We start from the raw sequence: 16,494 nt of genomic DNA on the forward strand, positions 1-16,494 counted from the left end.
ACCACCTAGCTCTAAGTTACACCGGGCAGACCCTTCCTACAGACCCTCAGTAATGGCAGCATCAGTTCAGTCCTGGGAAGAACTATGTGAGGAAAACCTCAGCAGGCTCAGCAGTGATCGAGACCATTCCAGACAAAGGACATGACACCGGAGAGCATAAATATCAGAGTGCAGAGTGTGTGACACATCTCCTTCTCACCTCTGTGTGTACGATATATGTGTGGCACCTCATCTGTCCAAATGTGTGCACAGCACTTGTGTGAGATCACATGACAACTTCCAGCGTCTCTCCTGGCCGTCTTCTACCTTGCTTGTTTGAGTTAGGGTCCCCTGTTCACCACAGTCCATAACAGCCTAGCTATCACAGACACTTCCAGGGATTCTCCTGTCTCTGGCTACCATGCTGTAGCAGCATTGGGATTACAAACTAAAGTGTCGGGCTTTACATGGGTTCTGGGGATCTGCCAACTTAGGTCCACACAACACCAACCACTTTACAAACTGAGCCACCTCCGCAGTCCTTTCTAAAATGTCATTAATGAATTGGTATAAGCCAATAACTATACCACAAAACCCCTATACTCCTCCTAAGGACGTCGAGGAATTTACAATGCCATCAACGAAATTCTGATTGCAAGCAGACCAGTTCAAGAGAACTCAGTTAAGTTCTAAGCAAGCCAAAGGTCTGGGAAGCAGCGGCTCACCTAGTCCCTCTCACCTGGGTGTTATCACTTGATTTCTGTTTCCTTCTTATGTCAACATGGAAGAGACTGTCTCCAAGACCAGTAAAGTACTACACACCCATGATCCCAGCACTCAGGAGAATGACAGAGTCCAATGCCAGCCTGAGCTAAGGAGACCTCAGCTTGAAAATAAAACAAGTTGCCACAACAGAGTTCCAACTGAAAAATGCTATGATCACACAGCTCTAAGTCAAATCAGCAAGAGAAAATCTGCAATTTAATAGACACTGCATCTTACAACCCCTCAAAAGAAATTGACTAGTTATTCTTTTACACAATTGTTCCTTCTGTGACTGTACCGTTTCCCTTTAAGGGAATACAGTAGAGGGGAACTTTTTTAGAGAAATATTGTCTGGCTGTCCACAGGTATACAAACTGCTAGAATAATATCTAGAGAAATGAGCAGCCTCCAGGTCAGGGATTAGCCAACTGCCACACATTCCTGTTGATGTATGAGAATACTGAACAAGTGCCACTGAACAACTATTTCAGATAAATCTGCTCAACTTCTGGCAGTTAACTCTGACTCTTATTACCAGCTGCCAAGCACTGAGGGAGTTACCTTGCCCGCGCAAAATGAAAAGGATAAACTTTCAAAATGTTACTGACACCTTTCTCTGTAGGTTATACCGAGCTCATCTCGTAATTTTGAATTAGAATATCAAGAGAAAGTGGACTTTGTAGCTATTCCATAATTACAGATGCTTAAATTTTCATCCGAGGGAGTTAGTTTTATATTAACCAAGTTGCAGGGGGAAAAAAAAAATCTCAGGGTTAGCATGTAAACACTGATGGACCTCAATGTAGCCAACAATTTCCAAGAGCTAAGAGGTGAAGCTTTGCCAAATTGTATCCACTATGTATCTTTTCCGGGACCGAATGACTACTTCAGGAAGACATCAGTGATTGCAAAGCTAGTTCAATTCCATTATCAAACAGCCTTACAGACACCAAATAGCTACTGAGCAGCATTCAATCAGCTTTGTCTAACTCGCTAGCAGACGCTGAGCAATTCAGTTCCACAATGCAGTCTACTTAAACTCCCAAATAGGAAAACCCGGCTCTACGCCTCCTGCGGACCATGAGGGCCATAGATTAAGGGCATCTTCCCTGGTTGAGTGCAACTGCAGTCATTCGCTTGCTAAATGGCCTTTAGGTCGTTGGGATTTGTAAAGCGGATCAGATGGAACGTGGGACAATGGTCTCACGCACGACGCGTGACTTCCATTGTCAATCAATCCTCGGGGCTGGAAGGATACTACAAGTTAGGACCTGCGCTCCTAAGTCACTCGCACTTGCGCAGCGCGTAGTGCCCGCAACCCGGGCTCCACAGCAGAGATCCCGGGGCTCCGGGGTCCTTCACGCCCCACCCTGAGCCACACTGACCTGCGTGCTCGCGGGCCCCGCTCCTGAGGCGGCCTCCACCACAGGCCCGGCCGCGCCACTGAGCGGCCGTCACCCACGCGGGCCGCTCTCACGAGGACACCCCGGGTATCCCGAAAGGGAACCAGGCGGAACCCAAGAATCCGCGGGTCAGGAGCAAGGAGGGCCCCAGGTAACGCGCGCGCCAGAAATGTTGGCGCCGAGCTCGGCACGTGACTCGCTCGCGAGGCCACGCCCCTCTAGACCACGCCTCCTGCCCGACCAGGACTAACTGGCCGCCTCCGCCGCGGGGCGGAGCCTCTCCTTCCTTTCTCGGAAAGCAGCTGCGGATTAGACCTGGGTGGGGGAGGTGGGGGTGAAATAGGGGCGGCAGCATAGATTCTGAGCAAAATAATACCGAGTTAATACTGTGAGGAGTCCGTATTAAACAGATACATTACCCTGAAGTCCAAAGCTATATATTTAATTTTTACTTTGGTTGCTACTACACTCATGTAAACTGAATTGGCCATATAAAATTTGCCACACCTACCTCATCTTGTTCTCACACTTCAGAGACTAGCCAGAACACATCAGACAGATGTGACCATTGTAAGCTAGGGATACGTGGTTACATAAAAATAAGATTTTACAAATTTCTCTCCACTGCTTCTCCACAAGACAATCTCTGATAAAGAAACTACCTGTTCACACTAGTGTGTCTGACCAGTCTAGCCAGAGGAGTTACCACACAGTCTACAACACCAAGATTCAAACACATATAAATGCATTCTTAAAAAGGATTTGTACATAGACTAAAAGAACAGGAAATTACAAGCTTGTTAACATTTCAACTTTCAAAAGTTTGCAAAGGGATTTAACAAACATAATTGTGATGAAAAATTAACAAGCATCAGTTTTAAATTTTGAAAAGGCTGTAGTTCTTGAAGTCTGCTCAGTTCTAGAAACTTGTACCGAGAACCAGTTACAGGCAAGTGGCTCACTAGAGTCATTAGAGTGTGACACGTCTCATGTGCCTGCCACATATGACAGGTCTTTACCAGTGAGGCCTTTGGAGAACACAAGCAACCTGTTCTGCAGCCTGACATCTTCTCCTAATAAAACAGGCACTTAACTAATGCAATGTCTCAATTGCAAAATCTAGGATAATTTCTGCAGTTATATTTGTCTAGAAGAAACCCTGGGGCTTTAAAAAAAAATGCTGAACCATCTCACATGAACATTTTATGAGGAGACTTAACCATATTCACTGCAGCTAAGACATCAACATCAGACCAAAGCGATGATTCTACCAAAGTCCAGCTCCTTGAACCAATGAGTTGGACTTAAGGAGCATTCATGTTATGGGTTCCATGAATGTGAATGACCACAAAGCAGCCACATCACTGAAACATATCAACCCAGCATAGATACTAACTTCCTCTGTAGTGCATAAATCAGTGGTTCTCAACCTATGGGTTGAGACCCCTTTGGAAACCCTCTATCTTCAAAACTATTTACATTATGTTTCAAGACAGGAACAAAAGTGCACTTACAGAGTAGCAATGAAAATAATTTTGTGGTTGGGGTCATCACAACATGAGGAACTGTGTTAAAGGGAAGGCTGAGAACCACTGGTGTAGATAGACTTGGACAATTGGACAACAGTCTACCTTCTACATATTCTAAGCAACATTTGAAAGTATATGCAGCTGGAAAAATTGCGTACAGCTAGGAGAGCGAGGCAGGGCCTCAGATGAGCATCCAGGGGCTGTTCCCATATCCTGCTGCTGGGGGGTAGTTCCAGCTACTGTGATGGTCATGACTGTTATGAAGACACTGTCTAAACCACAACTTCACGGCCAAAATAAAAGGTGACTTGAAATAATTTCTCACATGATTCCATGAGCACTTCCTTCTCACTGTGATGCTTTGAGGCCTGGAATTCACTGAGTGTTCATGTGTAAGTCCCTCCTTCATTTTGTAAATGAAGAACAATCTCTAGCCCATGGCAGGGTGAAGCATTCTGTTCTTGATAGGATTACCAATTGAACTGTATTCTCACAAGCTTTTTGGTATTCGTATAAAAAGTAAGAATGGGGGAACGTATTACGTTAGTTACTTTTCTGTGGCTGTGATAAGACACCACAGCCAAGGCAACTTCAGGGTTGGTTTGGTTTGGTTTGGTTTGGTTTTTTGAGACAGGGTTTCTCTGTGTAGCCCTGGCTGTCCCGGAACTCACTCTGTAGACCAGGCTGGCCTCGAACTCAGAAATCCGCCTGCCTCTGCCTCCCGAGTGCTGGGATTAAAGGTGTGCTCCACTACTGCCCAGCTTGGACAGATTTTTAAAACTCAGAATGTTAATGTAATAGAATTAATTATTCTAAAGCATTGCTTGCTCTGTGACATTTGGAATGATTCTGTTTTGTCCAGTCAGAAGCCACCAGCCATATGAAGCTATGAGACACCTGAAATGGAGCTTGTGTAATAAATTTTTATTTTAGCTTTAAATTTAAGCAGCCTGTTGGGGCTGTAAGCTGCCCTGGCAGACAGAAAAGTCCCATAAGTACAACCACCATGTTGTCCCCAATTGTAACATACTCTATTTTGAGAAGCATTTGTCAATATACACCCTCTCAGCAAGCAATGTACGTTAGAATGCAGATACAGCATATATGAGAACTGGAAGCTCTGGAGAGATGGGAATGGGAAAAGGACCAGGGAGTAACTACTCATGGCCATACTGTTGCCATGCTTACCCGGCCCAGACTGAAAAGTCAACCAGAGAACTGGAGGTATCATCATCACCACCATCACCATCATCACCATCACCACCATCACCACCATCACCACCACCACCACCACCACCACCATCACCATCATCATCAACAACACCAAGTTGGATTTCATCAGAATTGGCATTACCCATTTCAGACAAGACTCGACTTGGATTATTTGTTTTGGCTCAAGCCACTTAGAAACCACGCTTCTCTGCCACTCTCTTTCCTCCCACGTCCCTGTGAGTCTTTGCAGAATAGGAACCTCCTCAGACCCAGTACCTTAAAGGCTGCAGAATGCACCTGCTGTGTTGCATGGTTTTAGAATGTGCCCCTGATGCCAATGTGACTTTGAAGCTTTACAAAAACATGCTGAAGGCTTTTCTTATGATTATTGTTAGATATTTTCTTTATTTACATTTCAAATGCTATCCTGAAAGTTCCCTCTACCCTCCCCCCACCCTGCTCCCCTACCCACCCACTTCTTGGCCCTGGTGTTCCCCTGTACTGGGGCATATAAAGTTGCAAGACCAAGGGGGCTCTCTTCCCAATGATGGCCGACTAGGCCATCTTCTGCTACATATGCAGCTAAAGACACGAGCTCTGGGGGTACTGGTTAGTTCATATTGTTGTTCCACCTATAGGGTTGCAGACCCCTTCAGCTCCTTGGGTACTTTCTCTAGCTCCTTCATTGGGGGCCCTGTGTGAGCATCCACTTCTGTATTTGCCAGGCACTGGCATAGCCTCACAAGACACAGCTATATCAGGGTCCTTTCAGCAAAATCTTGCTGGCATATGCAATAGTGTCTGCGTTTGGTGGCTGATTATGGGATAGATCCCCGGGTGGGGTAGTCTCTGGATGGTCCATCCTTTCGTCTTAGCTCCAAACTTTGTCTCTGTAACACCTTCCATGGGTATTTTGTTCCCTATTCTAAGGAGGAATGAAGTATCCACATGTTGGTCTTCCTTCTTCTTGATTTTGTTGTGTTTTACAAATTGTATCTTGGGTATTCTAAGCTTCTGGGCTAATATCCACTTATCAGTGAGTGCATATCAAGTGACTTCTTTTGTGATTGGGTTATCTTACTCAGGATGATGTCCTCCAGATACATCCATTTGCCCAAGAATATCATAAATTCATTGTTTTTAATAGCTGAGTAGTCCTTCATTGTGTAAATGTACCACATTTTCTGTATCCATTCCTCGGTTGAGGGGCATCTGGGTTCTTTCCAGCTTCTGGCTATTATAAATAAGGTTGCTATGAACATAGTGGAGCATGTGTCCTTATTACCAGTTGGAACATCTTCTGGGTATATGCCCAGGAGAGGTATTGCTAGATCTTCTGGTAGTACTATGTCCAATTTTCTGAGGAACCGCCAGACTAACTTCCAGAGTGGTTGTACAAGCTTGCAATCCCACCAGCAATGGAGGAGTGTTCCTCTTTCTCCACATCCTCGCCAGCATCTGCTGTCACCTGAATTTTTGATCTTAGCCACTCTGACTGGTGTGAGGTGGAATCTCAAGGTTGTTTTGATTTGCATTTCCCTGATGATTAAGGGTGTTGGACATTTTTTCAGGTGCTTCTCAGCCCTTCGGTATTCCTCAGGTGAGAACTCTTTGTTTGCGCTGAAGACTTCTTAAGTCTTATTAAAAAGAAGGTATTATGGCCTGAGACCTCAGGGAAGGTTTTAGGCAATCAACGCCTGGAGTGCTGAAAAGTAGGTCAAATGTCATCAGGTAAAGCCAAATCAATTGTTGACTTGGAGGAAATTAATTATCCAAATGCCTCATACTGAAGACTTTTTAGTTAATATTTAATTCTGACTATCAAAACTATGAGGTCTGGGGGACAGGAGGCTTTCTCTTTTAAAAGGTGATGATCAATTTGGTTATCTTTTTTTCTCTTTCATGTTTGCCATTGTCCCAATTTATTTAATAATTAGAAGAAGCTAGTATGTTTTATAATATTAATTTATTTGCACCAGGTGTAATAGCACATGCATTTAATTTCAGTACTTTGGAGATGGAGGCCAGCAGATCTCTGTGAATGTTAGGCCAGACTGGTCCATATAGTGATTTTCAAGCCACCCAGGGCTGCATAGTGAGACCCTATTTTAAAAAAGAAATATTAAATAGCTATTGAATTGTTGGGATCTGCACTTGATTCTGTACCTTTCTCTTTTCTTGGGGTTCTGTCACAGATGTCTCAGCAATGGCTTTCCATCAACAATCCATGTCGCTGATTCTCAACATGAGAAGTCTAGACAAGACCCTACATCTGTAGAGCTTATGTGATGAGGCTGAGCTAGGGTGCTTTTTCAGATCTGAGAAAGAGCGAGTCTACAGGTTTCCATGGTGACATTGCTAAGGAAAACGCATCCCAATGCTCTTAGTCTTTTTTTTTTCATGAGAGGAAGCAGAGGGCGGAAAGGCATCACTTTACATGAAACTGCTCCCTGGACAATATTTCCAGCCTTGCCTTTCACGTTTACTTTCCTTCATCACAAGTCTTCCTGGCTTTCCCATCCATAACTGTCCAGTGAGCAGTGTGCCTAATGGCTGGCAGGCCCTCAGAAAATCTGCCTGATCACTGTTCTCATTCCTTTGTTCCTATTTGATACAGGATCTCGTATAGGCCACTCATGATGTAGCTGATGATCTTAATCCTACTGCCAGTCCTGACATCTCAAGCGTGTGCCACCACATCTAGCTTATGTGGTGCTGGGTACTGAAGTCAGGGCTTTATGGATGCGGGGCACGCCTCTCCTGACTGGCCACACCCACGGGCACGCCTCTCCTGACTGGCCACACCCACAGCTGCACACCTCTCTTGACTGGCCACACCCACAGCTGCATGGCTCCTTTGAAGGCTTCCTTTTGTGATCCTTATTCTTAGCCTACCAGAAGGGGCAGGATCAGGGTCCATCAAAGTGTTCCCTTCTTATTAGTCTTAAAGAAAATGTGGTTGCTATCTCTGCCCAATATAAAAGCTCACTGTGCAGTAGTGGTGAGTCACCTAGACATATTGGACATATTTGTCTGTGGGCACAGAGAGAGAAGTGGGAGCAGACAGAGCGGAGGCACAGGACAGCAGAAGAAAGTAGGTGATCAGGGCAGCAAAGGCAAGAGCAGGGACAGTGGCTGAGATGCCATGGTGTGGAAAATCTAGGGCAGAGAGCAAAGAGGGACACTCACTGCTCAAAGAGTCACAGTGTGGCAACCACAGCTACACCTCACAACCTGCCACAGCAGCTGCCTGCCTCTCATTTAGTTCTCTGCAGTTTGGCAAGGAACGTCTACACATTATTAGGTATAACGTGAATGTCTTTCTACTCTGTGAGCCAAGAAATAGCTTAACACAGCACTGTTAGTCTGCTTTGTCCTTCTCACCTACCCTGTTCTTAATCTCTAACAAACAGACCCGTCAAAACCTCTCTTTTCAGGCGCCACCTTGTGGTAGTTGCTCTTGTTAACTTTCTGGCATTAGAATCACCTCAAAGAACAACCTCTGGGAAAATGATTACAGCAAGGTTTAATTGAAGAGAGCTGCCCTCAGTGTGAGCAGTGCTACGCATGGATTGGGAGTCTGGGATGGATAAAAAGACAAAGTAAGAAGGGTATCAGAGATCTACCTCTCCTCTTCCTGGCTGTGGATGCAGCAGGACCACCTGCCTCCAGCGCCTCAAAACTATGCTTCCCCCATGGGATGATCTGAATCTCAATCTGTGAGGCAAAATAAATCCATCTCAAGTGTGTAGTCACAGAATCAAGAAAAGTAACGGGGGGGGGGGGCTGAAGAAATGACTCAGTGGGTAAAGGTATATTGCTACCAAGCCTGTCAACCAACAAAACCTCTCCCACTGGGGAAAGCAAAGGATTCCTTCTAACAAATGGATTTTCCCAAGTTCTTACTTTGCGTGACCGTGGCACTGTGAGTCCCTCCCCCCTAAACTGCTGTTTTCTGTGTTCTTGGCCTCTTCAACTTTGGCCTTCCACAGGGTCTCCATCAACCAAGCAAACCAATGCAGATCACTGGCAGCCATACTCACTCACTCTGTCTCTCCGGAGGGCCCTCCCTTGCTCAGGGGGACACTCACCCACCGCTTCTCCTGAGTGGCACAGACCATCCCAGTTGTCCCACCCGAACATAGTGACTCGGGCCCACCCCCTCAGGTACCCCCCCCCCAAAAAAAAAGTATGACAGGGAGCTGTGAAAACAGGCGAAAGTACTTGACTAACAAATCTGTTAGCAGGGCAAGGAACAGGCACAAAGAGATGAAGGGAGGCGCAAGAAGGGGAGGGAGCATCCAAGCACGGTGGAAGAGGAGGGTGGCGGCGACCTCAGCCCCACGCCATTTAGGTCTCATTTTTAAAACACTCTACCGCTTGGGGTTTGTTGTTTTCAGTTCCTCGCTGTCATGGCCCACCAGCTACTGCCCGCCCTTACTCACCCACCCGCCCCCTTTTCGAAGACTAAATAGAGTTAGAATAAATTAAAAGAGTGGTGGAATGGTTAAAATGCCGTTTGTATTTATTTTTTTCTAGGAATACCTTTTCATAGTGATTTGTTTCCACTTTGGCCAGAAAATAATTATTTTATGCACTACTTTCCCGTGTGTGTGTGTGTGTGTGTGTGTGTGTTTGTGTGTGTGTGTTGGTTTGTTCCAAGTTGATTTTATGTTTCTATATATGTTTTCTTTCTTTCTTTCTTTCTTTCTTTCTTTCTTTCTTTCTTTCTTTCTTTCTTTCCTTTCTTTCTTTCTTTCTTTCTTTCTTTCTTTCTTTCTTTCTTTCTTTCTTTCTTTCTTTCTTTCTTTCTTTCTTTCTTTCTTTCAATACAGGATCAATCTCTTTACATAACTTAACCTGCCCTTGAACTGGCTATGTAGAACAGGCCAGCTGTGATCCCCGAACATCAGCCACCAGCTGATCTGACTATTTCCAGCTCCTGCCTGCTGGAGTTACTCAGTTTATGCAGTACAGAGTTCACCAAGGCAAGCAGGGACACACACCTGGGGTCTGAGAGCATGCTAGATCAGCTCTCCAGATGGGGCGGGGGGGGGGGGGGGAGAGAGAGAACTGATTAAAGAATCAGTAACTCTGCAGTGCAGGATGGGGGTGGGGTTGGTTGGGCATTAGTGGCAAAGGGGTTTCCTTCAGAGGTTGGAGAATATATAGCCAGCCACCTTGGGAAGATTGCTGAAGAGAGTCAAGCCTCTCTTGCTCTCTTTTCTTGGCCTCCCTGCCCTGCCTCTTAATAAAAGGTGAAGGAAGGTAAAAGAGATGGAGGAGGAAGAGGAAGAGTTGGAGGAAGAGGATAACAAGTATAATGATGTTAAAATAATTTTTTGATAGACTCACTCACAGCAGCGCTCAGGAAGAATCTCTGAGAGCCTGAGTGAGACCATGGGTGTGCGTCCCTGAGGGTCAGGGAGGAAAACAATCTATAGGTCTTTCTGGTTAGCAGATAAAATTAAATCAAATGAAAAAGTGAAGTAAAAATGGAATAAATCCCAGCGCTCGGGAGGCAGAGGCAGGCGGATTTCTGAGTTCAAGGCCAGCCTGGTCTACAGAGTGAGTTCCAGGACAGCCAGAGAAACCCTGGTTCGAAAAACCAAAAACAGCAAAACTCAAATAAATGAAAAGACGAATCGTAAGCACGGAGTTTCCTCAAAAAGCTGCAAAGGGCCAAGTTTGGAAAGAAGCACGGAAGCAGCTTCTCTCCCACACCGCCGCACACCACCGCTCACCACCATCTTATCTGCACATTTTCAACGTCTGCCTTCTAGAGTTACTGAGTTTACTACTCAATACAGATTTAAGCAAGGCAGGCAGGTACACCTTTGAGATCTGAGAGAATGCTAGGTCAGCTCTCAGGGTGGGGCCAGAAAAAAAACAAAACAAAAAAGGAGACAGACAGGATGGGGTTGGGGGAAGACTGATCAAGGAATCTATGTTTACAGGGTGGGGTCGGGCATAGTGGGAAGAGGGTTTCCTTTGGAGGTGGTTAAATATAGAACTGTCTTATTAAAAATAAAAATGTGGCTAAACGTAATCACATTGGGAAGATTGCTAAAGAGAATGAAGTTCAGAGTATGGAGCCCAAGGCTTGGGACACTCTAGACCACTGGTCTCCCATCCCCCATAAACCAGGAACCCAGCCCTGCCTTCCCTTATTTGTTTGTTTGTTTGTTTTATCCCAAGTTATTAATTATAATTTTTTCCTATTCATTTATTTAGTTGGAGCAGGGGACTCTCTCAATAGCCCTGGAAATCACTATCTAGATCGGACCTGCCTCTAATTCACAGCATTCTACCTACCTCTGTTTACTTCCTGAGTGATGGGATTAAAGGTAGGCATGGCCACACCCGGTTTCATTTTTTCTTTAACCCCTGGAAGGTTTTTTTGGATTTTATTTTTTGTCTCTGTTTTTAATTTCTTTTTCTGTTACTTTATTGTATGTTTAGTTCAAATTCAAGTTGTGAATGTGAGTGAGTGTGTGTGTGTGTGTGTGTGTGTGTGTGTGTGAGTTTGTTTTCCTGGAAGGTGTGGATGTCTGTTTTTACTTCCTGGTTCTGTCACTCGATTGCTCATTGACCTCACCAAAATGGAAGGCGACATGTGGATGATACCCATCTTGTCCGCTGACTGACCTCACCAAGATTGAGGTGGCCGGCCATCATGTGACCTACTGTTCCAGGTCGCTTCTGTTTCTCCCTTTACCAGCTTCTAGGGGGCCAGTTTGCATGTGCAGAATGGTGAGGAGGCTCCCATAAGCATCCAGAACCCTCATACAATCCACAGCCTCACGTTTTTCTCCTGCTTTTGTATAATACTTTAAAATGCCAGGCTCTGAGTCGGTCATTTTCATTTTTAGTTTTTGGTTATTTTTAATTAAAATGCATAATAAAAGATAAATATAATCAGTCATCCTGGAACTCCTTTTGTGTAACTCAGTCTGTAGACTAAGCTAGCTGCAAAGTTACAGTGATCTACCTCCCTCTGCCACCACCACTGTCTGGCAAAAGCTAGAATCATTTAAAAAAAAAAAAAAAAAGAGAGAGAATCTTAGCCGGTCATAGTGGTGTACAACTTTAATCCCAGCATTTGAAAAGCTGAGGCAGGCTCTTACAGGTTTGAGGCCAGTCTGGTGTACAAAGTGTATCCAAGACAGCTAGGGCTGGTTACACTAAGAAAGCATGTATCAAAATAATAATAATAATAATAATAATAATAATAAGCCGGGCAGTGGTGGCACACGCATTTAATCCCAGCATTTGGGAGGCAGAGGCAGATGGATTTCTGAGTTCCAGGCCAGTTTGGTCTACAGAGTGAGTTCTAGGACAGCCAGGGCTACACAGAGAAACCCTGTCTCGAAAAAAACAAAAGAAAAAAAATTAAAAAGAAAGAAAGGAAGGAAGGAAGGAAGAAAGAAAGAAAGGGGGAGAGAGAAGCAAAGAAGAAAGAAAAACAGGCAGACTTAAGAGGTAGTGTTAAGTTGATTCAAGATGTCATTTCTCTGTGTAGGCAGGCAGGCAGTCATACTTGTTTGCTTGGGTGGTTTGTTAGTTCGGTTTGGTTTGGTTTTCAGGAATTGTGGCCTAGGTCATAAACAAGCCCAGGCACAAGAAATAAATAAGTAAGGATCTCTGAAACACAGATCTGGGGGTGGGGAAGGAGGGCTAGCTTGGCCATGGAGACATACACACACACACACACACACACACACACGGGCACACACACACGGGCACACATGGACACACATAGTATCCATTTACAAGCAGCTACACCCACACGTGTGATGTGGGGAAAGGGGGCATCAAACAATTTCCACAGAAGCTTGGAGAGTCGTGAACCAGAATGATGAAAGTGGCTGATAAATTGACAATCCCAACATACTTTGATTTTGTTTTTGATCTTGTTGTTTCTCACCTTTGGTAGTGTTGCTGTCGTTGCTGTTGTTGTTGTTGGTGGTGGTGGTGGTTGCTTGTTTATTTGTAAGTATATCCTGGAAATATGCTTTCTTTGATTCACATACCTTAGAGATGATCAAGCATCTTTAAGTAAAATGGGAAAACTAGCTCACACAGGTATGTTTTTCCCCATTGTTGTTTTTGTTTCATGTAACTAGGAGAGTCCTCAGACACAACTCTGTAACAGGAAAAATGGCTGACAGAAGCTTATCGAACATCCTGGTTCTGCTCCTGCCTGTCCTGTTTCTATCTTTCATGTGTTCATGTCCCACTACCCACAGGGCAAGCCTAACAGCCATCCGTAATGCTAATTTCAACAAAACTGACCCCTTCTTCATCTGGTTTCTGAATTCATCAGACACACTGAGGGTTCTCAGACAGAAAGGCAGATAAGCAGGTAGGCAGGCAGGAAACATCCAACCCCCTTACCCCACCCCTTCCTCCTCACCAACACACACACACACACACACACACACACACACACACACACACACACACAAGCACACACTAATAAAATCAGGATGTCAGGCATCTTGCCAGCAGTGGTGCATGTGTGTGTGTGTGTGCACACGCACATCCATCTGTCTGTCTGTCTGTCTGTGCAGAACTGCATATGTCCCAGGACCTATCACTCAGGGCCACAATTCAGGTTCCAGAACTGAACGGTGACCTAGAGTGAATATGCTACAGGGTTTTTAATGCCTAAAATCCACAAACATCTATACCAAGTTATTCCACCAATCTGGACTTAGGGATAGGGGAATTTCTTAGGAACATGTCTTTGTTGTATACTTATCCTGCTCCCATTAATTGGGGTACTCTACTGTGGCAAGGGTACTTGCCTTGTATAATATTCATGTCTTAACTTGCAAACCAGAAAGTCAGTTGCCCACGTACAAGTCTCTTTCTGCCAAGTAGTCTGTCAGTTCCCAGGGAGGCCTTGCAAACTTACACTTTACTTGCACCGTACTCAAAATAGAAGTGGGATCCCAAATAGTCTCTGCACCCAGTCGGTGTAGGTGTCTCTCTTGTGTGGGTCCATCCTGGGGCAGTTTATAAGAGCAAATATCATAAAAGCTTATACATAGGTGGGTGCTGCCGGGTGGTCAGTTCGGGTCCAAGCCTATTGAGGATAACTATGGAACAAAGGAAACAGTTCATTTGGCTTCTATTGTGATTGATTTCCAAGGACACAGAACCAAAGAGACTATGTAATCAACTCGGGCAGTAACAGCAGAAACAAGATATTAGAAAGTGTCCTTATAATATTAGTAACAGAACAAAATGGCAGGCTAGGGAGGTAAGAGATTACCAAGCCCTTAACCTGATGTAGGCCTTAACATTCCATCTAGGCCTTAATATTTTACCTATACCTTAACAGCCAGCAGCTTTGCCCTCTGAGCCATCGCACAGGCATGCATGAATGCAATGCATGTATAGATGGATGAATATCTTTTTCTGTATTCAGTCACTTATGAGAGACAAAGTCTCTCTACCTGGTGCCTCTCAAGTAAGTCCTGTCTCTGCCTCTCTGCCTCTCTGCCTCTCTGCCTCTCTGCCTCTCTGCCTCTCTGCCTCTCTGCCTCTCTGCCTCTCTGCCTCTCTGCCTCTCTGCCTCTCTGCCTCTCTGCCTCTCTGCCTCTCTGCCTCTCTGCCTCTGCCTCCCCAGTGCTGAGATCAAAGGCATGAATCACCACACCACCTTTCTTTTTTATCCCCTTTCTTATGTGTGTATGTGTTTATTTGTTTGTTTTTAATTTCTTGTTCTGTTAATGTATTGGCAGCAGAATGTTGACCCCAGAGAGTTTTTTTTTTGTTTTTGATTTCTTGTTAGTTTATCTATTTAATTTAATTTAATTTTAAAATATAGCCATGTGTGTTTGTGTGTGTTGTATGTGTGTGAGTGGGTAGATGTATGCCTGCCTGTCTGTGTGCATTTGGTGTGATAGAAGGAACTTGTACTTGTGTATTTTGTGTATGTATGAAAGTGCAGGCATAAAATGGAGGTGGGGTGGGTAGGTGGCATCCAAAATCTGTGTGCATTTAGTTCTCATTATTTGTCGTATGTATGTATGTATGTATGTATGTATGTATGTATGTGTGCATGAATGTATGTATGCGTGTATGTTTGTACGTGTGTAATTACTTATTTAGTTAGTTTTTATTTATTTGAAACAGGGCTTCTTGGGGGGAAATGTTTTCTATATACACAAGCAATCGTAACTTGTTATAGTGCGCCTTTGTAAAGTTTGGATTGGACTTTGCTTTATTAAGGAACTTTTAAACAGTGTTATCTCCAAAGAGGAGCCTACAGCCTTTTTGTATGCAGTCAGTTGTTGTCCACTTTAAATTTCACTGTTTGTTTGTTTTAGAACCCAGGGAAGGCCTGCAACAGGTCTAAGCACAGCTCTCAGAGAAAATAGCAATCTCCAAGTGACAACCACAGGAGAAGGGAATATTGTCTGGTCTCCAATGGAGACTCAACTGGGTATATAGCAATTAAACCTAAGGGCAGGCTTGGGGTAGATCTGGGTGGATAGGGAGGAAGGATCTAGGAGGTGCTTTGAGATAGGAAACTATGATCAGAATATTGCATAGAAAACACAATTTGTACTATTTAAAACAAACAAACAAAAAGCTCCCCACCCCCAAAAGAAAAAAGACCAACAGCAAAACTTTACTAACTACAAATGTTCCTTCTCTGCAGAGCCAAACTAGCTAGGTAGCATTTCTGTCCCAGTTGGTATATATACATACATATATTTGGATTTAAAATATTTAAAATCCAAACCAAACCAACAAAGGACACATTTGAAAATGCAGGCCTGGAAGGCGGTTATGAGAGCTCTGGCAAGGTATACTCAGATCCAAGCTCTCCCACTGTTTCTGAAAGGGCTGAGGCCTCTGGGGTGCGGAATGTCTCCGCCCCCCGACATTCCAGAAGACAGAAGCGCAGCAGCAGCAGCAGCAGCAGCAGCAGCAGCAGCAGCAGCGGGGCAAGCAGGCTTCCTCCTGGCCGCCCAGAGGCATCTGGAAAGGAGTGTGAGGTTATAGGAGACACTTCCAGAAAAGCTTGCGACCCGGAGCCACTGCTGACAGCAAGCTAGTAACTCGGAAGTAGTCATCGGTGGGTGGATCTGGATTTTTAGTTCCGGAGCATCACAGGCTTCCTGCTGTCTTTCCAGACCTGGGCGCTCAGAGGTGGTCTACTAGCTCTCCCTACGGCTGTAGGGGACAGAGGAGCGACCAGAGGCAGGTGAAGCCCCGGCAGAGCCGTCCACGATGGTTTAGAGAAGTGCCATTGCGGATCACAAGGTTTTAGAGGTTGGAGATTCTTTTGAATGAAGACTGCTTGTGGACTGACCTGGTACCAGGAAGCAGAAGTTAGGAAAACCAGCTAGCAAGTTACTGCTGTATTTAAGGGTGGCTTTGGGACTTGAACTGAGCAGCTGGCTGGGTCCATGTGTGTGCACATGCCTACTGAAGCCATAGTCAGTGTCAGATCCGCGGAGCTAGGGAGGATGTGGTGCCAGTAGGAGACTGCCAACAGGAAAGAGGATGTGGTTAACAGCACTAGCACTGATCCCTCTATCCCACACTCTAGTGTCTTTCTCACAATCCCACCCCCACCACCTTCA

General features: G+C 44.9%; 1 protein-coding gene across 1 annotated transcript in view; it reads right to left on the reverse strand.

Annotated features, from left to right (window-relative positions):
• Positions 1-2,303, reverse strand: part of Osbpl1a (oxysterol binding protein like 1A) — a 195,539-nt gene extending 193,236 nt beyond the window's left edge. The window contains exon 1 of the mRNA XM_021150443.3: positions 2,130-2,303. The gene's annotated coding sequence lies outside the window, so the exon portion shown is untranslated. The remainder of the gene's footprint in view (positions 1-2,129) is intronic.
• Between the last annotated feature and the right edge of the window lie 14,191 nt (positions 2,304-16,494).

Source organism: Mus caroli, unplaced genomic scaffold (assembly GCF_978045245.1).
Source record: "Mus caroli unplaced genomic scaffold, Mus_caroli_1 scaffold_19, whole genome shotgun sequence".
Classification (NCBI taxonomy): Eukaryota; Metazoa; Chordata; class Mammalia; order Rodentia; family Muridae; genus Mus; species Mus caroli.